The following is a 26006-nucleotide window of genomic DNA, read 5'->3' as shown; positions in this document are numbered from 1 at the left end:
TCTCTCACACAGTTTTCTTCTCTGTGGCTTTTGACCTCTTTTATTCTTTAGCATTTATTGTCTATGTTATCTGAGAGTTCTGAGAGACCTTTGGATGTACATCTCAGCAGTACTGCTCTTCTGTCCTCTCCCCCTCAGGGCCCAACTCCCTTCTTCCTCTGGCAATACTATTAGTGGAATGCATCGGAATTTTTACTATTTTCAAAGTCAAGACATCAAGTGCCAGACTATTCTTCTCTCTTCCCCTCCAGGCCTGCTCTTCCACCTCTAACATCTACTTGACATAGTCCTCATCCTTCCCATTAGTTCTGGCACTTTGCAAAATCATTTACACACACTACTCTCTATACCCAGCTGAGCAAATATATTTTCAGAAAGTACTAGAGTAATTCTTTATCAAGCAATAACTTTCTTTAAAAAATAGCTTAGTAATAGTCTTTTACATGAAAATCTCAAAGAAAACAGCATAACTTGCCATCTACATATTTAAGCATTCGGAACCAGGAAAGTAAAAATATTCATTTAAAACAGATAGCCTAATAAAACAGAAACTTTTTTAAGGGGCTATATTTACATATTTCTAAATTATTTGTGCAGAAGATTATACATGAATCCACATGGGCTTCCTAATGGAAAACAGTCATATAGGGAAACTGCTGCAGAAATTAATTTCCAGAATACTGCAGTTCTCTCCTTAATAAGGGCAGCATTTAATTTCTTCTAGGGAAGAAGTTTTTGTTTTGTTTTGTTTACTTTGGGTCTTTTTTATCTTTGTTTAAATCAATTTCATAGCTTTCTAAGATGATGTTCTCCAAGGCCTACATTATAAGGAGCCTGTGCCTTCCTATTACATACTTCACTTTCCTTATTCAATTATTCATTTATTGATTCTTTCATTTAAAGTCAGTTAGGTGGCATTGTGCATAGAGTACTGGCCATCCTGTCAGGAGGACCTGAATTCAAATCTCTCATCAGATACTTACTAGCTATGTGGCCCTGGGCAAGTCACTGAACCTAAATTGCCTTAAACATCCTGGGCCATCTTCAGGCACCTTGTTGTATATCTTGCCACTGGAACCAGATGGCTCTGGAGGAGAGAGTGAAGTTGGTGACCTTCCTCACTTAAAATCCAATTTACTGCAAGTCATGGCATCACCCCAATGTCAGGGCCCTTTTCAAGAATGAAGGACAAACAACATTATTTCATTTATTATTATTTTTATTATTATTATTATTTTTGGTGAGGCAATTGGGGTTGTGACTTGTTTAGGGTTACACAGCTAGTAAGTGTCAAGTGTCTAAGGCTGGATTTGAACTCAGGTCCTCCTGAATCCAGGGCTGATACTCTATCCACTGTACCACCTAGCTGCCTCTATTTCGTTTATCATTGTTTTTCAGTTATTTCATTGGTGTCCAACTCTTTCTGAGCTCATTTGGTGTTTTATTGGCAAAGTTCCTGGGGTGGATGTCCATTCCCTTCTCTAACTCATTTTACATATGAGGAAACCGAGGTAAACAGGGTTAATTGACTTGCCCAGGGTCACACAGCTAGGAAAAGTCTTGAAGCCAGATTTTAACTCATGACGATGAGTGTTCTTGATTCCAAGCCCAGTGCTTTATCCATTGTGACACCTGGTTGTGCAATTTACTTATTGGCTTAAGGAAAAATCTCTGTCTCTGTCACCCTTAAGTTAGAAGTTACATAAAAACTGCTCTTTACCTTTTAAGGATTCTTTAAAGCTGTCACCAATCCAACAGATGCTTGTATGTTTGTAATTGCATACATAAGGCACTGGACCCTCCCTGCCCTTGGCTTGATGCATGAAAAAGAACACATTGAAGGAAGTCAGGAACCCTGAGTCTAAGTCCTGTAGTTAATTAGTTGTTGTCTATCCAACTCAATTAACTGACTTGTATCTCAAATTTCTCAATTGTAAATTTTAAAGGGAAAAAAACCACAAGAATTCTAGAGGAATAAAACAGTCTTGTTTTCAGAATGTGTTGTTTTACTGAATTACCACCACTACCACCCTTTTCTTCTGCAGACTGAATGGCAAAACCTGATGTAACTGTTTCTAATCTGTTCGAGCTGAATACCTTGAAACACAGAGAATTCTTTAACTTCAAATGACTTCACAAACTTGGTAACCAGCACCCGGCCAGGAAGTTTTCTAACCACCTATCATGTAGAGACTATATTCCACTGATTCAGTCAAATATCACTGAATGATATTTGATGCTCTCAGCAAACACGAAAGCAAGATAAAAGGAAAGTGGACAGGCACGTCTGTAATGCCTACTATGTGTAGGGTACTGTAGTAAGTACTTTTGAAAAACATATGATTTGACCCTTATAACAGCCCTGGGAGGAAGGTGCTACTATTAACCCCATTTATAATTGAGGAAACTGAGATAAAAGGAATTCATAGAAGGATGGGAAGATTTGTATCAGATGCTTTTAAAAAATGTTCTTCTTTAGGGGCAGCTAGGTGGCATAGTGGATAAAGCACCGGGCTGGATTCAGGAGGACCTGAGTTCAAATCTGACATCAGACACTTGACACTTACTAGCTGTGTGACCCTGGGCAAGTCAACCCTCATTGTCCCGCAAAAACAATAACAAAATGTTATTCTTTGTCACCAGGAAAGTTAAATTTGTCAAGTAAAGAGGTTTTGATATGCGATTATTTTTGTTATTTTTAAAAACCATATGATGTAGTACATACAGACCATCTCCTTCCCCTCTCCCCAGAACCAGATTTTGTTAATAAAATGCTACAGGATGCTTCATAAGGAAGAAAACCCATTATTTTGCTCTATACTCCTCCCACAATCTAAGGCATTTGCTTTCTTTAAAGAGTCACCTACCTTAATTCAGAACATCTTTGCTTTTGTAGGTTTGAGTCAACACATTAATGCTATCAGTATGATTTTGTATGGGGGGTTTTAATGCAGCATTAGTTCCAGCTGGGCTGTTTTTCACTGCATGCATCTGCAAATAATTGTTTTAAAGGATAACCAATTGTTTTGACAACAATGGGGCAAAAGCCTTCAATACACAGAGCAGCATTAAATTAGGTGTTTGGAAAAAGCTTCTAAGGTTTGACTTTGAGAGTACAAATTGTGTTCAAGTTCACCACTGAAATGCTACATATGCTAAAGAACTTATTATTTCAACTCTGTTAGACATAGGTATTAGATTACCTCCCAGTTCATATCCTTGTTGTCATGATATCAGCTTCATCTGCTATTGCTTATTTCTTCCACTGGCCATTCTGGATTTGCCACATGATTCAATGTAGAAAACACCCATTAATTTTGAAAAATGTGGCAGTTATATATGCATGTGTATATACATATGTATGTACACACACATACATATACACATTCTAATGTTATGTCTAAATTATTTTCAAGGAAATTATTCTAAAAGGGAATCAGATATGAAAGAAAAAATGAAGATATATCCCTTTGCCCACCTATTTCTTTCAAAGGAGATACATGCCAATGTCACAAATAGAGTAATGCATCAGTGAATGAAATGGATAGTTTCCAAGGACATACTTCTTTATGAGAAAATATTCAAGGTAGGCATAGTCATTGGGCTATAGTATTCAATTCACTTTGGCAAATATTAATAAGTGCCAACTGTGGGGAAGGCACTAATGATACAATGATTACCAAAAACACAGATCTGGCTCTTAAAATGCTAAAAACTGAGGAGGGGAAAAGAGGTGCAGAAATAATTATGAAGAATAAAATACAAAGAACAGAACCAATCATCCTGATCTCCAAATCTATCATTTAGAAATATGTCAAAAAAAAAAAGAAAAGAAATAGATGGGACCTGAAAGGTCATCTAGTCCTGAGGAAACTGAGGCCCAGGCAGATTAAATGATTGATCCAAGGTCCCAAATGTAGTGACAAAAATAGATTTTGAATGCAAGCCTTCTGATTGTAGTTTCAAAACTTGTTTCACTGAATCATGAGTCATTAACATTTTGTAAAAGGTAAAAAATTTACTTTGATCTGGGAAAGTCAGCAATGGTTTCATGGAAAAAAGAGTACCTGGGTATATTTACATATCCGCATCTTCATCTGTACCCATTTCTATCTATATAGATATCTTCTATATCTATCTATAAAGATATCTGTTTATCTAATAGTTAAATGTATATACATATATATAAACATTGATATGAATATGGTAATATAACTATATCTACAGTTATAGATTTAATTATAAATATATACAATATCAACATAGCAATATTGTTATGGATATTAATATAGATTTTTCTAAGTTGGAAAGTGTAATTTTCCCAGCCCTCTAGGTGAATCAAGCTATAGCTCAATGAGTTCTTTTGCCTGTCACAAGAGGACACATAGTATTTTTAGTGTCCTATCAAGTGGTACAAAACAGTGTTTGGGGACTTAAATGACTGATCTGCCAAACTCCAGGAAAAGTAATCATATCTTTAACATAGGCACAGACCTTGCTTTGCCCCAGAGAGATCTTCACCCAAAAGAGCAGCAGCAATATTATTCTCTTCTCAATTGGCATTGAACAACTATTGAGACTGCAGTTTACCCCACACACTTTTCCATCCAGGTCAACTTTGTTAATATGAGTTTGTATTTCCAAGGAACATGGCAATTGAGTTATAACTACTGCAGGCTAGTTGAATTCTTCATCAATTTTTTGATAAATGAGCATAAACAGTCACTGATTGAATTATTTGTTAACAATTATTATTCAGTCAACATTATCTTCTGTCAAGAACCTTTGCAACTAGGCCATAGATCATTCTCTTCATGACTACCTTGAACTTAACTCCTATCAATTCATTCATTTATTTATATTAGCCTCTTTCTATTTATTTTTGTATATTAGATATACATGTTTATAAATCTACACACATATAAGTATATTCACATTTATTTTCTTTACCTAATAGAATATCAATTTTTTTATTTTTTTATTTTTTTTTGTTTGTTTCCCCTCCCCGCCAGGGTCTAGTTCCATGGCTAGTACATAGTAGGAGCTTTATAACTGCATGTTGAATTATTGATATTTAAAAGTAGCTCATAAGTTAGAAAAGAATACTGACTAGAATTCAAAATCTAAGGCATGAAAGAACACTAGCTCTGGAGGAAGAAGCCCTGGGATCAAATGCAGATTCTCATCCTTACTTCCTATATGACTTCAGACAAATTACTTAAATTCCCTGAACCTCAGTTTCGTTGGCTACAGAATCAGGATGTTAGACACGATGATGTATTAGGTTACTTCAAGTCCTAGATCTATGTCACTATGAATTAAAAGTCCTCCAAGGTTCCTTTCTGAGCTTCAGTTTCCTAATCTTCAAAATGAGAGAAAGGATACTAGTATTACCTTCCCCAAATAGCAATTGCAAGCATCCAGTGAAATGACTGAAATAAAAAGGCAATGTGCAAATGAATGTATTTCTTTTTGTATTTAAAGAACAAAACATGAGCTTCATAATCATAGAATTTAAAGAGAAATATGTATTATTACATAACTCATTTCTCCCTGGAAGAAATTGTAACATCTCAAATTATAGCCATCCTTTTCCAGCTGTTATATAACACAGTATATACGTTTAACAGCATTCTTTACAGTTGAAATAGCAAAATTACAATCTTGCTATATTTTGATGAGAATTTGTTAAATATTGTACAGAAATCTTCAGTGTTTTTATTGACTTTTAAAGGTTTTTGTTTTGTTTTTTAATTTTACATATCCACCTTTGGAAGTTTATAGAGGAGGGGCCCTAGAGTAGGAAGATAGGAGCACAAACCTGTCTTCAAACAGCTGGTAGCTGTATGACCCTAAGGAAGTATTGACCTCTCTCTGCTTCAGTTTTCTCAACTATAAAATGGATATTATAATAATAATTCTTATCTTGCAGGTTGTTGTAAGGATAAAATGAGATAATGTTGTTTTTAAAAGTGCTTAGCATAGTGCCTGTCACATAGTAAGTGCTGTATCAATTCTTATTCCTTTCCTCCTCCATTTCCCTTCAATTAAAAGAAATCTATTTCCTCTCTCCCTTGTTTCCTTTATCCCAGTGAAAAATTACAAAATTAATATCCTTGTAACAAATACACAGAATAAAGCAAAATAAATTACCTTATTGTGCATGTCTAAAAATATGTCTCAGTCAACACTGTTAGAGTCTATCACCAATCTCTTGCTTGACTGTCAATTTGTTCAGCAGGATTTATGCCTCAGCAAGAGGTGATGGGGATTGAGTTTGTTCCAAGTTACAGAATGCATAGACAGCAGACCAAAGGAAGGTAGAACCCTTCATCACAAGACTTCAATGACTAATGGAATATGTTTTCCGGTTTTCTAGAATTCTTCAAATACGAAGCTAGCTGATGTGAGGGTGAAAGGAAATGTTATTATGGATGTGTCAGGCCCTTTTGACAGAGTGGTTCAATACTTCCCTCAGAGATACAGTGTTCAAAACTATTCTACTGTCTTTCATTCCTCATCCACTACCAGGATATAGGCATGAGAATGTAACTATAGAAAGATAAAGTCTATGTCATGGCAGCCATGAGTCTGGCTGAAGAGAGGGAAATCTCTGTAATCCTATAGAGATGATATACTTCTAATCTGCAGAGGAACATGAATTTTAAAAGTCTAATTTATCGGTTTGTTATTTGAGATCCTCTACTCTGGCCAGGTAGAGAGATTTGCATTTGTCACAAATTGTGAAATATATGTTGAAAATGAAATTATATATATATATATATATATATATATATATATATATATATATATATATATATCTTACCATACTGTTTAGGCATCCAACTATGACCTATGACCTAGAAATATCATTTTATTCTTTCAATCATATTACAACTTTTCTGGATAGAATGCTACCCATAAAGAATGCTGGATTTGGATCCAAAGAGCATGGCTTAAATTCAAACTCTTTCAGTTCTGATATTAGAATCATATCTAGAACCAATAAGTATCTCAGAGGATATCTAACTCAAATCCTTCATTTCAATGTCTTACCAGGTGACACAATGGGTTCTGAGGCCTATGATCTGATGGGGCATGTTTAAATGTCCAGATTCATAGTATTTATTACCTCAAAGTGAAATTATGAAGCATAAGAATGTCTCATTATAATGCCACAATTGGAGAAAAAGAAAACCCTGAAAAAATCTCTTGTGGAGATAGGATATAGGCCCTGTTTTAGGAGAGGTCATGTTCTCCTGTATGGGGCCCAGAGCTGTCTGGTACCTTCATGCTAAGAGAAAAAAAAGATGAAAGGAAATGAAAAAGGGCAGGGTCAACCATAGGTATTTATGAGAAATGTAATTGTGTCAGTCAGATTCAGTCTTTAATTAAATAAATGAATATTATTAGAATAAATGCCATTTTCACTTAAAATGAAGTCTGAGGAAAGGGATTAGGTATACCAGTTCTGCAACTTTTTTCAGTGCTATGGCCACTGGAAAGAATGCCTGAAATTTAAAAAGCAAAACACAATATAGCTCTTATAACTTTCCATTTAACCCTTTAACTCTTGCCTCTCATGTCTCCCTGAAGGCATGGAATTAAGACAGGGAATTGAAAATGCTCTCACTGCTGTTGCTCCAGATAGTGCTTCATGTAGGCAGGTGTAGGTTGGCAGGGAAAACCCCAACAGCTCATACAGGTTTTCTCTGCCTCATTTTCCTTTTGTCCTGTCCTGATCCCAAACTGCACATTATTCCCTTGCTTCAATGGGTGAGCAAATAAATCCAAACTTCAGCCATATGTGCAAGCTCTGGCCATTCTTTCTATAAGAGGTATTATAGGAAGATGATATGAAGGTAAGTTTATTGACTTGCCTACGTTCACAAAAATTGTAAGTTTCAACAATAGGAATTGAGCCAAGGTCTTTAAACATCAGAGTGAGTGAGCTTAGTTTCCATTATATCCTGATGCCTCCCTATTATCTCCCTATTAACTTCAGACAAAATATTTTATCTCTTGGGTCTCCATTTTTTTTCATCTATAAATTGATGGCTGTTGGACTAGATAATACCTAAGGTCATTTTCACTTCTAAACTCATTGTCTTAAATATTTTCAGAGCCATGGAGTGCAAGGGATTTCATTTCCTCTCTGCCTGTAAGAAATCCTAAGAGAAATCTTTTAACAATATGTCCTGGTTATGTAGCTACTACTTCAGGCAAAGTGGAGAATGAAAGTGACCAGACCTCTCTTTTCCCAGGTACAAGAAGAAGCTTGTGAAGCTTTTGACATGCTCATCCCCACTGAAGAAAAGGATCCTGTAAGTTTCTATAAAAGTAAGCTCATGAAGGCAGACAGATGGTTTGTTCAGGTGTATAATGTACTTCTATAACTGACAGTAATTGTTTCTATGATTTATCCTTACCTGAATGATAAGGACTTCTTAATTAGTTACTAAGAAAGCAAATGAGGATTTAATTGACAGAAACAGCATGCATAGCTTTGCTTTAATCATGGCAGTTCTATAATGAAGCATAAGCCTGTTTATTACTCTATAGCTACAAAACTACAAAGGTCCTATAGCAGACATTTCCTGAGCTTCAGTCATCATCATTACTAAAGATGAGGGAAAAAGGGACATGCACAACAGATGGGATTTTCTTGCCACCCTCCCTTTCAAGTTGTCTGTTGTTTAAATGAACTTTGTAACAAGGAAATGCTCTAAATAATCTCAATGTACTACAATAAAGAAATTTCTGCATCCAAAATCCCAGAGCAATCACTTGGGAAAACTCTAGGGAAGTCAGGTCATCCTGAGGAGAGACTTGAATCCTAGTCAATGAAGAAATCAAGGAAGGAGATAAGTAATGAAACCCCCACAATGGAAGTATACAGTTGAAAAAAATATTTAAAGGACTTTTATTTTTTACCTTTGACTATTATGAGGCCATTAGGTTATCTTTTCTCAAATAGATTTTCCTCTCAACTTTTACCCACTGAATCAGATTAGTTCTGTCAGATACTTACTGACAGGTTCTTCCAACTCAATCACCCTGGACTCACTTAAGTGTACAGGGGATGGAGCAGTTTATTATGTGTTTCCTTTTTCCCTTCAAGAACAGATGAATTTTTTAAATGCAATAATAACAGACCTTCCTGTTAGTGGCCTCATTTTAGATATTTAGATATCTAAATGTTCATGGTAAAAAGTCATTTGTTGATTTCACATTAGCAAGGAGGAATGTTCTGACCACGCCACGCCACGCCTAGTTAGAAGAATTTTCAACATTTGTCTTTTGTTTCTAACCTAAAATACAAAATCTTTAGTTTGTTATATAAAGCTTCATGGTCCACTTCCAGGCTACCTCACTAAACAGATTTCACATTATTCACCTTCATCATCCTGTATGCCAATCAACTTACACCACTTGCTAGCCCTCACCACAGATATGCCATCCCTCACCTTTTCATTTTTTCACAAGTTGTTCCACACTGTTCGATTGAAATGCCTACTCTCAAATTTTAGAAACTTTAACTTTTTTCTTAGATCAACTCTTTCTACTTTTTAGAGGAGGATGTTATCAATCCTCCAATTTGCTATCTTTTTCCAATTATCTTATATTCACTTATCTGTATATTACCCCAGCAGAATGCAAACTCTTTGTAGGGAGGTGGTGTTGGTCTCTGTATCCCTCTTGCACAGGACAGTACCTTGGATTTAGTAGGCATTTAGAAAATTATCATTAAATAATGATGAACATTATTGCTTCTGCTCAACCTCTTTTGAACATATCTTTGCAAGATACTTTTTTTTTTTGGTGAGGCAATTGGGGTTAAGTGACTTGCCCAGGGTCACACAGCTACTAAGTGTTAAGTGTCTGAGGCCAGATTTGAACTCAGGTACTCCTGACTCCAGGGCCGGTGCTCTATCCACTGTGCCACCTAGCTGCCCTGCAAGATACATTTTTTAACAACCTCAATTTTAATGTCAGTTTGCATTAAATATTTCCTAGGATTGGAAACAAAGTAAGCACTTATCACTTTGTAAATGGCTGCAAAAGTTTTAGCACATGAAAGTTATAAGAAAGCAATGTGTTGATCGCAATTTAACTATGAACAATTCAGAGAAGTACTAGAAGAAATATGAATTGATTTATTATGAAGTAATATGGATAATGGATAGAGTTCTGGGCTTGTAATCAGGAACACCTAAGGTCTAATACTGCCTCAGTTATTAACTAGAAGTGTGTCCTGGGGTAAGTTCATTAACCCTTTTATCAGTTTCACTACTTATTTTTTTTACATTAATAAAGTATTTTATTTTTTTCCATTACATGTAAGGATAGTTCTCAACTTTTGTTTATACAAGCTTTACAATTTCAGATTTTTCTCCCTCCCTCCCCTCCCTCCCCCCCTCCCCTAGACAGCAGGTAATCTGATATAGGTTATATATATATATATACACACACACATAATAACATTAATCCTATTTCTGCATTAGTCATGTTATAAGAGAAAAAATCAGAGCAATGATGAAAAACCTCAAAATAGAAAAAAAAACAGCATCAAAAACAAAAGAAATATTCACTACTTATCTTAAAAGTGATGGAGTTAATTGCAATAGCATAAGGTCCTGTCCATATGTAAATCTATGGTCTATAATCTTATGATTCAAAGTGAAGTAAATAAGATCAGGAAAAAATATGCATGACAATTCAAATGGTAAGATCAATCACCAAAAAATAATAACTGAATACAGTGAAATTATGACGAAGCTTGACCCTGAGGAAAAGGGATGGGATCTTAATTCCCACCCTTCTTTGGAGAGGTGGGGGGGGGGCATTGGAGTGGAATATCACATGAATGTTTTACTTCATTGACGATGTGGTTAATTCTACGAAACTATTTCTTCCCTCTTTATTCTTTTGTTTCTCTGAGAGAGGAAGGGATGTATTTGGAAATGTTAGTCATATAACAACAAAAGCTATACTTTTAAAAATTATATTATCATAAGCAATATATTGGTAGATGTTCTATTAAATTTCATTAGATATCTAAATTATTTAACAGAGGAATTTAAAAATTTAATATCATTATTATAAAAGTTAAATGTGTCTTCTAACTTTCCTATTCCTTATAATATTGCTCTAGAAATGGGCTGGAAGTTTGAAATTTATCTTCACCTTCTATAAATTATTCTGCTAATATTTTTTGCTATTGCTACTACTGTTATTTGTTATTTAGTGCTATCAGCAGATGAAAATGAATATATTAAGTGGTTGAATGATATTCCCAGTATCCAACAGTAAGTTAGAGTTACACAGAAAGATAGAAATAATTAGGTTCTTAATTCTAATTCACTCTATAAACACTTGTATATTGGTACAGAATGCTGTTGGAGACTGTACCAAGAATTAATCTAAGCATGATTATTCTTTTCTTTATTTCAGCCAATGATAAAAACTATCATGGAGTAAAAAGATGAATTCCAAGGGAAATTAGAAGAAAACTATGTCCAACGATAGAATTTGTATGGTAGCATTACAATGTGAAATTTATTTATAGAATAATAAAGAATTGAATTGAATAATAGTTTGATTGCCCAGAGTAAATTTCTGTTTCTACCATTAGCTCCTTTTAATTGAGCAAAAATTAAATTTTTAAAAATTATATATAGTATTAAATTTTTAAGCCCCTTAAATGGACTACTTTATCCTTCATTTTGATTTTACATACAATGTGCCAAAATATCATGATAAAAAAGGGAAAGAAATACTTCTTAATCGTCATCCAGGTGTTTCCAAATAGCTGGCTATTCCACAATGAATATCAAATTTATTTTAACACTTTGAATTTGAGATGTAATCAGTTTGAGTAGTAGCTCCATTGAAGCAGATGGTAATAACCAATATTTTACCTATCTTGTCTTCATGACTTGCTTTGGCTGAAAAAAAAATATCATCATATAAACAGCAGTTTACTGGTGGTGAGATTCATAACTAGGGTATAATTGTATTTAAATAAGGTAGTAATAGGTACAAAAAGTGGTGAATATTCAAAGTCCTTATAACTAACAATGTTGTAATGTTTTGTTTTATTTTGGTTTGTTTTTTGTTGATGGTAGTATTTTTGTTGTTGTTGTTTTGTTTTGTTTTGTTATGTTTTGTTTTGCTTTTTAGTTAAAGAAAAGAAAGTATCAGAATACAGCCAGTCATGAGATGTTCTTAAGCTTCTAAACTTTTCAATATATTGTGGGAAATTTATAAGATGTTGAACTTATTTATGCATGGTTTTTAGTTTAGATAACTTTTATTTTGTTTTATTTTCATGGGAAGATAATCTACAACCTGAGGCACACATTTTCCAGTTTTTACCCTTCAATGTGTCTCAGTGATTTAGAGACATTTTATCCTATAGGTGAAACAGAACAGATGTGAAGGAGGAGAGAGTTACATGGAAGATGGTTAGTTGAATCTTTGGTGATTTATATCATTGTAAGCCTCAAACAATCTATCAGGCTAAGATCTTTAGACACAAAAGTCCAAGGTCTATTCATGGCAATCTCTATTATGAAGAAGGGCTTCATTCTGGAAATGATAATTGGTTTATCTAAGACCTGTAATATGTCCACTGAAAGGAAATTTGGATATTTCTTCAAAGATAAATCTGTTTGTAAGTAGTACCAGACAAGTGGAGGTCTATTCTTTTAAAAAATTGAAATTGTACAGCTTCCTTCTTGTATATTGAATATTTATAAATACTGGTATATAAGCAATATTTGACAATGAATAATGAGGAAAGAGCTATATTTCATTTCCAGTCAGGTTTAATCAGGTATCCAAATTATTACAGGCTAAGCAGTAAGAAAATGTGAAGTTTCAAGGAGTTTAAATTTATTTGTCATCTGTAAAAGCTGTAAGGTTTGATAAAATCAAAAACCCAGTAGTTTTGAATCTCAATTTTGCCTTTAGATTAGTGCATGACCTTGAATAGGATATTTACGCTATTTCCCCACTATTTCTCATCTGAAAAATGGGGATAACCATATCCATTACTATGCAGAGAAGTGATAAAGTGTTAAATAAAATGAAACATTCAACAGTATATCCTTTCATAACCCTTATTGAACATAGCCAAGCTCCCACTTAAATCAGGCTAAGGTGATTTGAAGGCAATTACTTTTCCCACAGAGAAACAGCATAGGAAGGACATTATGTCTTAGGAAATAAAGATACTCCCAACAATGTAAGATTAAACATGAGGATATTAGAAGTGCCAAGTTCACATGGATAGTGGCCAAACATCAGAGAGAATCCATTGGTGGCTCAGGATAATGGCACATCAAAAAGAGCTTTTCATCTTTAGCTTTATAAACATTGCCTAATTAATGTTTTCAGCATTGCTTGGAACCACAGTTAAGCATCAATGTCTCCATTATATAGATGGTGAATCTGTCATCAGAGACATTTGAGTCCCTTGCCAAAATCCACAGTGGGAGTTAGTTTCAAAGCTGGGGATATCATTCAGGAGAACCAAGCTCCCTGGTCTGTGCTTAGATCAGTAGACCATGCTTTATCTCTGTAAATTTCCATTAGGAAACGAATTGTAAAGGCTGACATTATGGTGAAGAGGCTTTAGGAAACAAGGCTGACTTTCACCAGTCAAATAAGGTGATATGGACAAATTCCTTGGCACCAAATGTCTTCTCCCTTCTCTTAACAATAGTTAGTCACCACTTGTCAACAAAATGCATCAGTATGTCAATACATATTTTATTTTCCCTTGTGGGAACTCACTCCAATGACACAAATTGAAATCCAACTATGTTATATAAAGAGTCGAGTGTGTCGAGAGATATCCAAGTTCATAGAACTGATCAATAATAGATGTAGGATTTGAAAAACTCTCTTCTGAACCTCATGGCCAACATTCTATCCCACTATTATAATATCTAGCATTTATATAGCACTTTAAGCTTTGCAAGGGAGTTGACAAAGGTCATCACAATTTATCCTCAAAACAGTTCTGGGAGGCAGGTGCTATTATTATCCTTGTTTTACAAATAAGGAAACTGAAGCAGACTAAGTTAAATGACTTGCCTAGGGTCACATACCTATTAAGTGTCTGAGGTAGGATTTCACCTCAAGCCTCACTGATATCAAATTCATTGCCCTATCCAGTGGACCCCACCAATGCACTAACAGAAACAAATAAATAAATAAAACAATAACCTGGGAAATTGTTTTCAATCATCTTCATTGTCTTTTGAAAACAGTTATTATCAAAATATTCATTCAAATTGCCTCACAAAATATTAATCAAAGCAGTGCAATATAGAAGATAGAGAACTGAACTCAGAGTCAGGAAAAACATGTTCAAGTCTTGTCTTTGAAAGAAATTTAGTGTATGATGTGTGACCTTAATAAAAGTCATTTAACCTCTTAGTGAGTGAGGCAAGTTTTAAGGCTGTAAATTGTAGTGAAGGTGCCTATGTAAACTGAAAGAAAAAAAATGTCCCATCCAGAAAGCTCCTTTGCCAATCATACAACATCATTATTCCTCATCCCTATAAAACTCTTGGGCTCAGACATACTTGAATGAAACTATATCATAACCAAGCTTTACATAATCCTCAGAAAAGACAGAAGTTGATCTTTGTCTCCCTAAGGAAGGTAAGGAAGATAAATCTTACCTCCTTTCTCCATCTTCTTTCCATTTAAAATCCCTATTCTTGATTTAAAATTAAGTGTTCAGGGAATGGAGATATTCAGACAACTTAAATTAAGGAAAGTGCACATCTGTTAAAATGTTTTGTCATCATTGTCTAATGCTCCATAATAATTCTTACAGCCTGACTAGTTAAAGAGCCAAGGGTATGGAATAAGCTACCATACCCATTCATGTATCTAGAGACACCTTTTGGCATGATAGTTCCAGATGACTGTTATGGCTGGCAGTATATTATAGTGAAAAGGACACTAATTTTGGAATCAGGAGTTTTAAATGAAAGCACGTTTCCCTTTGATCCTGTTCCTAAACTTTAAAATGAAGACAATTCTGTTTCCTATTCCACAGGGTTATTGTAAGGAAAATAAGTCAGTAAAGTATGAAGTAATAATCACCCTTAATTAACTATCTTTTACCTTCCACTTTTTAATATTTAAAATTATTTATTCGTTTATTAAATGATAATAATAAAAAACCCATTATATTAATAGAAATTACATAGCTTATAAAAAAACTGTTTTAACAACCATTAGTGAAAATAGTAGTTTTGTTTTGTATAGTGTTATATATCCCTGTTTTGTTCTATTAAATGAATTTTTATGGGTGTCTTGTTTTGTTTTTTATATCATGGTTATCCCTAATATGACTGCACCTCCAAGAGAGCTAACCTATATACAAATAATATGATTTAAAGAAATAAATAAAATTAAGGAAAGAGAGGGAGAAAATTATAGCACAACTGATCAATGATTTAAAATATTCTAAAAATATGTACAATGTATTATACATGTGAACCTCCTATGTCTAACAAAGGATAAGTTGAGGATGTTCACTCATAACTTTTATGAACTTCCAAGTAAAATGTTTTATTTATTTTTAATTTTCCTTATTTTATTTTTTAAACCTTTCTATTTAAAGTTTTGAATTCCAAATTCTATCCTTCTCTCATGTCCCTGGGCTGCTCCCTCCCTCAGATGGAAAACAATCAGATATAGGTAATAAATATGCAGTCATGTAAACCAATTGTATATTTTGTATTGTAGATATTTTGTAAAAGAAGTATAATGATTGGAATGATGCCACCTGCTGGAGACTTACTGTAGAAGAGCTCCGCCCATGAGGTGAAGGTCTTTGAGGGCAAGACCATGCATCTTTTCTTTGGCGTCAGGAAGTGACATTTGCTTGTGGGAGGAAGAAGGGGGGAGCCTGGTGCTCTGACTCTCTCTTTTTCCTGGAGCCTCTGGCAGAGAGCGGAGCTAGAAATGTGCTTTCCCTTTAATAGATGAATGTAGGCCTTTCTCTCTCTCTTTACCAAATTCTTATTCTCCTTAATAAATGCTTAAAAGCCTAACTCTTGCTAAAGCTTATAATTTATTGGTGACCACTCATTAGATATTTTAGACAGTTTAGCTAGAATTTTAGCCCTTAACAGAAGACTAATAAAAGAAAAAGAAAAGAATGAAAGAAAATGAGAAAATAGCATGCCCTAGTCTGTATTTAATCAATATCAGTTCTTTCTCTCAAGCCAGATAGTATGCTTTATCATTAGTCTTTTGGGGTCATCTTGGATTAATGTATTGCTAAGAATAGTTACTGATTCACAGTTCTTCATCAAACAATATTTTTAAAATTTACAACATTCTCTGGGTTCTGTTCACTTCACTACGTATCAGTTCATGTATGTCTTTCCAGGTTTTTTTCTGTAATCATTATGCTTGTCATTTCTTAAAATGCAATAATAATCCATTACAATAATATAACACAGATTGTTTGGTGTTGCAAAAATTTCTAAGTCCGATGAAGAAAAGAAACAACAAAGTCTCCAAGCTGAAGAAAATAGGTTTAGTGAGAGAGGGCCAGTCTCACTTGGGGCTCACCAGGGTTTTATACCTTCACAGGGCTTACAAATTCTAGACAAAATTCTTCTCAAATTGGTTGATCAGACAAAATTTTCTTTCCAGCCACTAGCTTTTCCATTGGTGGGGAATACCACAATCTGTAAACTGTGATGTAATAGATGTTAGCTAGAAGCTACTTAGCATTGCTAATCAGAATCACAATCTACCAACTAGAATTACTGGATAGCTAATGCTGAGATTGATAGGGTGATGTCTAGAAGCAACAGATGATGGCTAGGGATAATTTCTAGCAAGACTTGATGATCATACAACATTGGATATGCATCCAACATTGGCTGTCCATTCAACATTGGCTATCCATCCAACATTGGCTAACCATCCAAAATTGAGATTAACTCTATTATTCACTTAATTTACAAATAAAATAGAATAAAATATCTAGATATAGGAAATCACAATTTAGTTGATATACTGATTATTATCATAATTAGATCTCATAACTAAAAGGTGGGGAAAATCTCAATCACATTAGCTATTCCCCAATTAATGGGTATCCCTTTGATTTCCACTTGTTAGCCATCACAAAAAAGAGCTGCTATAAATATTTTTATACAAATAGGTTCTTTTCCTTTTTTTTTTTTTTTGGATGTCTATGGGATAAAGACCTGGTCATAGCACTTCTGGATAAAAGATTATGGACAATTCCATAGCCCTTTGGGCATAGTTCCAAATTGTTCTCCACAAACATTGGACCAATTCAAAACCCCACCAACAGTGTTTAGCATCTTGGTTTTCCCACATCCCCTCCAACTTCTAACATTTTTATTTTTATTATATGTGCCAGTATAATAGGTGTGAGATGATACCGCCAAGTTATTTAATTTGTATTTTTTCTGAACAATAGTGATTTAGAACATTTTTTTCATATAATTGTTGATAGCTTTGATTTCTTTGTCTATACACTGCCTGTTCATCTCCTTTAATAATTTATCAATTGGGGAATGATGTATTTTTTTTATAAATTTGACTCAGTTCTCCATATATTTGAAAATTGAGACGTTCATCATAGATACTTGTTGCAAAAATTTACCCCAGTTTTCTCCTTCCCTTATAATTTTGGTTGAATTTGGTTTATTTGTGCAAAAACTTTTAAATTTTATATAATCAAAATTACAGATAAGATTTTGTAATACTCTCTGTATCTTTTTTTTAATCCTAAATTATTTCCTTATTCATAGATCTGATAGATAAACTATTACACCCTCTTTTAATTTGCTTATGGTATCACCCTTTATGTGTAAATCATATAGCCACTTTGACCCCATCTTAGTATTCGGTTTGAGATGTTGGTCTAAACCTAGTTTCTGCAAGACTACTTTCCAATTTTGCCAGCAAATTTTGTCAAATCATGGGTTTTTGTTCCATAAGATTGGATCTCTGAGTTTATAAAAAGTGATGTTACCATGGTCATTTACTTTAATATTATTTTTACCTAATCAATGCTCCACCACTCTATTTCTTAGTCAGTCCCTGATTGTGTTGATAATTACTGCTTCACCATACAGGTTGAGATCTGGTATTATGGCTAGACAACCTTCTTTCACATTTTATTCATTGATTCCCTTGATATACTTGACCTTTTGTTCTTCCACATGTATTTTATTATTTTTCTACCTCTATAAAGTAATTTTGATAGTTTGGTTGATATGGCACTGAATAAATGGATCAATTTCAATAGAATTGTTACTTTTATTATATTCACTCAGCCTACCCATGAACAATTAATATTTTCCATTTGTTTAAATCTATGTTAACTCATTTTTGATCTTTATAATTTTATTACATTTAATTTGTGTGTTAAAGATTGTTCTTTCCATTTACATTGCTATAGTCATTGTATATACAGTTTTATTGGCTCTGCTTACTTCATTCTGCATCACTTCATAGAAGATTTTGCTATGGTTCTCTGTACACATGCCATACATCATTTCTTGTGGTATATCAACATTCCATTACATTGATATATAAAATTTGTTTAGCCATTCCCAAGTAGGTGGGCATGTAATTTACATTTATTTGCTCTTAAAAAAAAAACATTCTGTACTCAGCAATTCTGGAGAGCAATTTGGAACTATTTCCAAAGGGCTATGGGACTGTGCATACCCTTTGACTGATTAATACTACTACTAGGTATGTTTCCCAAATAGATTATGAAAAAGGGAACAGGACAAACATACAAAAATATTTCTAGCATTTCTTTTTATTGTGGCAAAGAAGTGGAAATTGAGGGGATGCCCATTAACTGGGGAATAGCTCAATAAGTTTTGGTTTATGAATGTAATGGGATGCTATAAGAAATGATGAGCAGGCAGATTTCATAAAAAAACCTGGAGAGAGTTAGGTGGATGCTGACTGAGAGGATCAGAACCAGGAGAACATTGTACAGATTATCAGCAACAAGGGGTAATGGACAACTATGATAGACTTTGCTCTTCTCAGCAGTGCCATGATCCAAGACAATTCCAAAGAACTCACGATGGAAAATGCTCTCCACATCCAGAAAAAAAGAATTGCAGAGGGGCAGCTAGATGGCACAGTGGATAAAGCACTGGCCCTGGATTCAGGAGTACATGAGTTCAAATCCGGCCTCAGACACTTGACATTTATTACCTGTGTGACCCTGGGCAAGTCACTTAACCCCCATTGCCCTGCAAAAGAACCCCAAAAAAACAAAAAAACAAAAAAACGAATTGCAAAATCTGAATGCAGATGGTACCATTGTATTTCTATTTTTTTCCTTTTTTGAGGTTTATCTCTTTAATTCTAATTCTTCTTTCACAACGTGACTAATGCAGAAATATATTTAATTTGATTGTACACATATAACCTATATCAGATTGCTTTCTGTATTGGGGAGGAGGAAAGGAAGGGAGAAAGGGAGAGAGATTTGGAACTCAAAATCTTATAAAAACAAATTTTGAAACTATCTTTATATATACCTGGAAAAAATTAAATACCATTAAGATTGAAAAAAAGAAAAAGAAAGAAAAAGAAAAAAGATGTTGTGATAAATATTTTGTTGTATATGGGGACTTTCTTCTTATCAATGGCTTCATTGTAATATAAACCCATAAAGGAATCTCTGGTTCAAAGGGTATGGATATTTCAATCACTTATTTGCTTAATTCTAAATTGCCTTCCTAATTAGCTATAGAACTTCAGAATTTCACTAGCAAGATATTAATGTACCTATTATTAAACAAGTCTTTGAAACTTTATTATAATCATTTTGTCATTTTTTGTCAATTTTCAGGGTAAGAAGTGAAACTTTGCTGTTAATTCTATTAGTATTCCTTTTAAATATTAATGATGGAAAACATTAATTCATGTGGTTTTGAAAAGATTGTAATTTTTTGAGATCTTTTTATTCATATCCTCTAGCCACTAATCTCTTGGAGAATAGCTATTAGATAAATTGATATAGATAGATATATACAATGCATAAGAAATTCTTATTTAAAAATGTATTCTCTCCTACTCAATTGTTTTGCTTCTTAAGATATGTTTATTAATTTTGTCTGTGCAACTTTTCAATTTCATATATTCAAATGTATCTATTTTATCATTTATAATTGCACTTAACCCTTGTTTGGCTAACAATATATCTCCTGAACATAGCTATTAGGGATATATGATCTGCTTCTCTTCTAATGTTTTATAGTATTATTTTATTTTATTTTAATTTATTTTATTTTATTTCATTTTATTTTATTTTAGTGAGGCAATTGGGGTTAAGTGACTTGCCAAGGGTCACACAGCTAGTAAGTGTTAAGTGTCTGAGGCCGGATTTGAACCCAGGTACTCCTGACTCCAGGGCCGGTGCTCTGTCCACTGTGCCACCTAGCTGCCCCTAGTATTAATTTTAATATAATGTTGGCATATCTATTTAGAATGTGTTATGGAATGTGGCATAAGTCATTGGTCTAAACATAGTTTTCTGCCAGACTGCTTTCCAGTTGTCCTCATATAAGAATTATTTTTCCATTTTATCAAACATTAGCTTATTGACTACCATTATTTCTGATTTCATAGTATAGACATTTCCATTAATCCTTCTCCTTATTTTTAACCAATACTAGGTGAATTTTATGAATGCTCTTTTATAATATATTTTGATGTGTGGGAGTATTAATCCCCATTTTCCCTAGTTCTTTTAATTATTCTCTTGACATTCTAGATTTATTCTTTATTGTATTTTGTTGTTATTTTAACAAGGTCTATAAACTATACTCTTAATTTGATTGGTATAAGATAAAAATTATAACTTTGGTAGTAGTGTCATTTTTATTACATTGGCATGAGTACTGAATATTCCATCAGTTATTTAAACATTTTTTTATTTATTTCTTTAAGGCATACTTTGCCTTTGAATTTATACATGTCTTTTGTATACTTTGTAGGCTGATCACCAGATATTTATTTTGTCCATTTTGTTATTTCTACAAAATGGGATTTTCACATAGCTTGTTGTTTCTTGGTTTTGTGAGTGTTATATAGAAATGCAGGGGCAGCTAGGTGGCGCAGTGGATTAAGCACTGGGCCTGGATTCAGAAGTACCTGAGTTCAAATCCCGCCTCAGACACTTGACACTTAACTAGCTGTGTGACCCTGGGTAAGTCACTTAATGCCAATTGCCTCCCCCCCCCCAAAAAAAAAAAAAGAAAGAAGAAATAAAGAAAAAAAAAGAAATTCAGTTTGTTTTGATAGTTTATTTTATAGTCCTGCCATATCGCTAAGGGTACTAATTTTGTTTATTAGAATGTTTCATGATTCACTAAATTTTCCAATTACATCATTTTATCTGTAAATACAAATAATTTTATCTCCTCTTTACCTGTCTTTAGATGATTTATTGCTTTCTCTTTTCTTATTCTTGTTGCTTATATTTCCAGAATTGTATAAAATATTAGTAGGGAGAGTAGTAACTTTTCTTTAATCCAATATTTATTGAGGTGTTTCAGGGAAGACCAGTACCTCTTGCGTGAGGGTTGCTGAAACACTTTTCAGGTTTACTTTCCATTTTGGTGGCCATCTCATCCTCCCAGGACTGGCCTGTAGTTCCAAAAAGCTATAGCAAGTGCAATAGCCACTCCCAAGTAAACAATTTAGGCAATAAAAGATTTAGGCAGGTTGAAAATCAATAAGGGTACCTTTTCTTTTCTGGCTCATGAGGAGTTGGTTGCTAATGACAGAAGTTCTGAAGATTGGAAGCATTTTTGGCTGCTCTTTGATGGAACCCCAGCTGTCAATATGCCACAGAACAAATATAGATACACTGAAAATGGTAGATCTACCTCTTGGATTACCATGAAAAAAAGAGAAAAAGGAAAGTTGAGAGGCTCATGAACCTTCAAAAAAGCAAAGAAAACAATTGGAATGAAAGCCAAACTCTACCATACATAGTGTCATGCTAAACTTCAGATAAAAAAGACCATTGAGATGTACAAAAAGAGATATACCAAGCAAAAGAATGATGAAAATCTACTCAAGGCATAAAGTCTACATATCTGCTGGACAGAGAAGGAAAATCCCATTCAAAAGTCCTTTCCAACATGATTAAGCAGAAAGGAAAAGAGAGAGCTGGTAAATGGGAAGTATCCTTGCAAAAGTTCATGCCCAGGGAGAAACAGAAGTATGAAAGGTTGTCCATACAGGAAAGAGAAAGAAGACAACTTGGAAGAAAATGGTTAGTAAAGTCTGCTTTGTTGAGGATGGCTTTACTCAAAAGACACAGAAATATGAAAGATTTATTATTCCAATAAGTTTGCATTTTAAGAAGGTTCATGTAAATCATCCTGAATTTAAAGCCACTTTTTGCCTACCCATACATGGTGTGAAGAAGAATCCCTCTTTCCAACTATATACAGCTTTGTGTGATCTTACCAAAGGGATTATCATTGAAGTAAATGTGAGAGAGTTGGGCCTTGTGACACAAGGAGGTAAAGTGACCTAGGGAAAATATGCACAGGTTACCAATAATCCCTAAAATGATGGATGCATAAACTCTATCTTGCTATTTTGACTGATTGAAGTTCAATATCCTTGATGATTATTAAAGATTCTACAATATAGGGGGTAGAGCTAAGATGGTTGAGCAAAGGCAGTGACTTGCTGGAACTCTTCCCAAAACCCCTCCAAATACCTTCAAATAATGCCACAAGACAGTTCTGGAGCACCAGAACTCACAAAAAGACAGGGTGAAATTATTTTCCACCTAACACAACTTAGAAGGTTGGCAGGAAGGTTCTTTTATACCAGGCTAAGAGTAAAGCACAGTCCATCATAGGCTATTCCAACTCAGCCCGAGCCAAAGAACATACATAGCCCCAGCCTGGAATTTGAATTTGTTTCTGCAGCAATGATACCATCATCAGTTAGATTTTTTTTAAAATGCATGCTGAACATATGCAAAATATCACAGAGAGCTTAAATATTTGAAAGGAGTTAAAGAGGGAACAAGTATTAGTTCCCCCCATTGGAAAAATCAGCACGTGGGTTTTCTTCAAATTGCAAACTTTTTGTTTTTAAAGGTTGGATTGTTTTATTATTTTTGAATGAATGTTGCCTTTTCATATGCCTCCTCTCTGGGACTTCCATGTAAGACTGTTATAGTCTAGGAAAGTCAACCTTCCATTAAGGCAGAAATAAAACAATTTCCCATTGTTAAGAGATGAGAAAATTCTAAAAGACAACTTAAATTTCATTACAATCAAAGAGCAGCATGAAAATTACTAATGGTGATCTCACTTCTCATTGATCACTTTTTTCCACTCTTGGATTTTAGGATGCATTTCCTCATAGCATTTGAGAATTTAAGAAGTTAATCTATGATTGCTGGTTAGAAAAATCCAAACTCTTTCTATACTATAGCTGATAATTTTATCATGAATTGTGCCAAGAAAGTTCTGAGGCACAACTGAAGCATGAAGCAGGCATAAATCTAGATGAATCCATACTATTCAGGGGTCATTAAAAGCAATAGTAATAACAAATAACTGCCATAATATTAATAATGAGCTGCATGCCTGATTTCACCTTTTTCAAGGAAGACATCATATATCTATTATCCCAAAGTGAGTACAACAATAACTCCTCTAAATATAGGCCAAGTATATGTTTATGTATCATATATAAAATATTTTCACATAGAATCCCCCATCCTAAACATAAAATCTTAATAGCAAAAAGTTGGTGACTAAGTAATATGACAGCCAAAAATATGAAGAAAATAGTACAGCCCAGCAATCCTGATAACTATTTCAACAAAGATATAAAATGAGCACCAAACTGAACATGTCCTATAATCTTAAGGAAAAACACTAATACTATATAATCTTTCTAGTGCAAGATCATATATTTGACCCACAGGCAAGTGACCAAGGCAGAAAATTTGGAACAAGGGATCATTATCACAAAGACTTACTGTTGGAGTAGAACAGAGTCATGGCATAGTCACTCTGACCCCAGAAAAGATATTGTTAACTTTGTCTTAGCTTGTGGACACAGAGGTCATAGTAGAATTTCTTTAACTCTAGAGAGGGGCATCAGCCTCAGCCTCTGGGGAAAGAACAGTCCTCTAGTGCTGTCATTTTCATCCCTGAAAAGATCTAAGACTCATATCTTAGCTGCAAGTATTGAGTTCCTCTCATTTCAGGTCAAGAAAGAATATTTTAGAGAGAGATGCCAAGAATAGAAGAAGGTTGCAGTACCTTCTAAGTCAGAAATCTTGTAGTAAGACCTGGGAACCATAAATGGGCCACAGTGCAGTCATTCTGATTAAAGAAGCATAGCAAAAGAAAAGAAAAAAACAGGGGAAAAAGCCACTATAGTACCTGAAATACAAATAGCAGAGTCCTAAAACAAAGTCCCAATGCAGGAAGTAATGCTTCAAAAATTAGTTTCCAAAAATGGATATATGAATAAAAACAAAATAGAGTAGTAAAAACAAGACAGTGGAACAAAGCATTTTTTTCTAAGTGCTCGTAATAACCCCACTACAATAACTTAAAAATGTGACAAAATTAATTCTGAGAGGGAAACACTGGGGAATGGAAACAGCCCAGCACTCAGGAAAGGAATCAGACTGAAAATCTGGTCAGAAAGAGATCCCAGAAGATCCCTATACTAGCACTGGTTTTTAGGATTTGTTGCCCTTTGCAAAATGCCCCAAATTGTTGTATTCAGTGGAGTGGTCACAGTCATCAGGGAGGAAGGGACATACCGGTGTAAGGAGCAGAGTACAGGCAAGGAGACAAAATCTCTTTTTGGAAAATATCATTTCATAAGCCCTGAAAACTTAGAGGCCCCCAGTGAACTATGAAAGTACCATAAGGACATTTGAAAAAAAAAGAATGTCTGACTAGACGTTTCCACAACCCCCAGAGGTGAAGATCCAATATCTAACATAAAGATCAAAGTCAAAAAATAGGTTCAGAAAATGAGCAAATAAAAAGAAAAATTTAAAAAGTCCTGACCAAAAAAAATCTACTACAGTGCTCAGGAAGCTCAAGCTGAAGTCATGGGAAAAAAGTATTTAAGCTTCAGTTTTAGTATTTTACATTTCAGTTAATAACCTCAATTGATTTCTTTAAGTATTGAATGATTTGATCTCCTTACCATCTAAGGAACTCTCAAAAGTCTTTTCTAGCTCAACAATTCAAAAATTTCAGTACTGCAGAAGTTAGCTTTCCTAATATTTCAACTCTCAGAGCAATACAAGACTGGTAGGAATACCAAAGCTTTGCTTATATAGATCTTAGGAAGCATGGTGATGTTTCTGCTTTTTAGTATGCTGTCCAGATTTATTGTAACTTTCTTTCTGAAAAGTATTTTTTTAATTTCATGGATGCAAAAATATAAAATCAAATATTCCTTCCATTTCTTCTCCATTTATGTGTATCCCCAAGTGATGCATACATGGGAAGCCTCACAAGGGAAGGTGAATTGGTTTCAAGAACAAAAAGCCTTCCTGGAAGAGCTCAAAAAGGATTTTAAAAATCAATTGAGAGAGGTAGAAGAAAAAATGGGGAGAGAAATGAAAGAAAAAAAAAACAAGAAAACTATGAAAAAAGAATCAGCAGCTTGGAAAAGGAAGCACAAAGATTGACTGCATAAAACAATTCCTTAAAAAATTCATCTGGCCAAGTAGAAAAAAAGGTGCATAATTTGACTGAAGAAAACAATGCCTTAAAAAATTCATTTGGGGGGCAGCTAGGTGGTGCAGTGGATAGAGCACTGGCCCTGGATTCAGAAGGACCTGAGTTCAAATCTGGCCTCAGACACTTACTAGCTGTGTGACCCTGGGCAAGTCACTTAACCCCAATTGCCTCACAAAACAAAAACAAAAACAAAAAATT

The 26006-nt window shown here is 34.2% G+C and overlaps 1 pseudogene; it reads left to right on the top strand.

The window, feature by feature from the left end:
- The first annotated feature begins 7856 nt into the window (after window positions 1–7856).
- Window positions 7857–22652, top strand: LOC122739356 (annotated as a pseudogene).
- The last annotated feature ends 3354 nt before the right edge of the window (window positions 22653–26006 follow it).

This window comes from Dromiciops gliroides, chromosome 2 (assembly GCF_019393635.1).
Source record: "Dromiciops gliroides isolate mDroGli1 chromosome 2, mDroGli1.pri, whole genome shotgun sequence".
NCBI classification, from domain to species: domain Eukaryota; kingdom Metazoa; phylum Chordata; class Mammalia; order Microbiotheria; family Microbiotheriidae; genus Dromiciops; species Dromiciops gliroides.
Note: the sequence above shows the minus strand (reverse complement) of the source record. Positions and strands in the feature narration are given on the sequence as shown.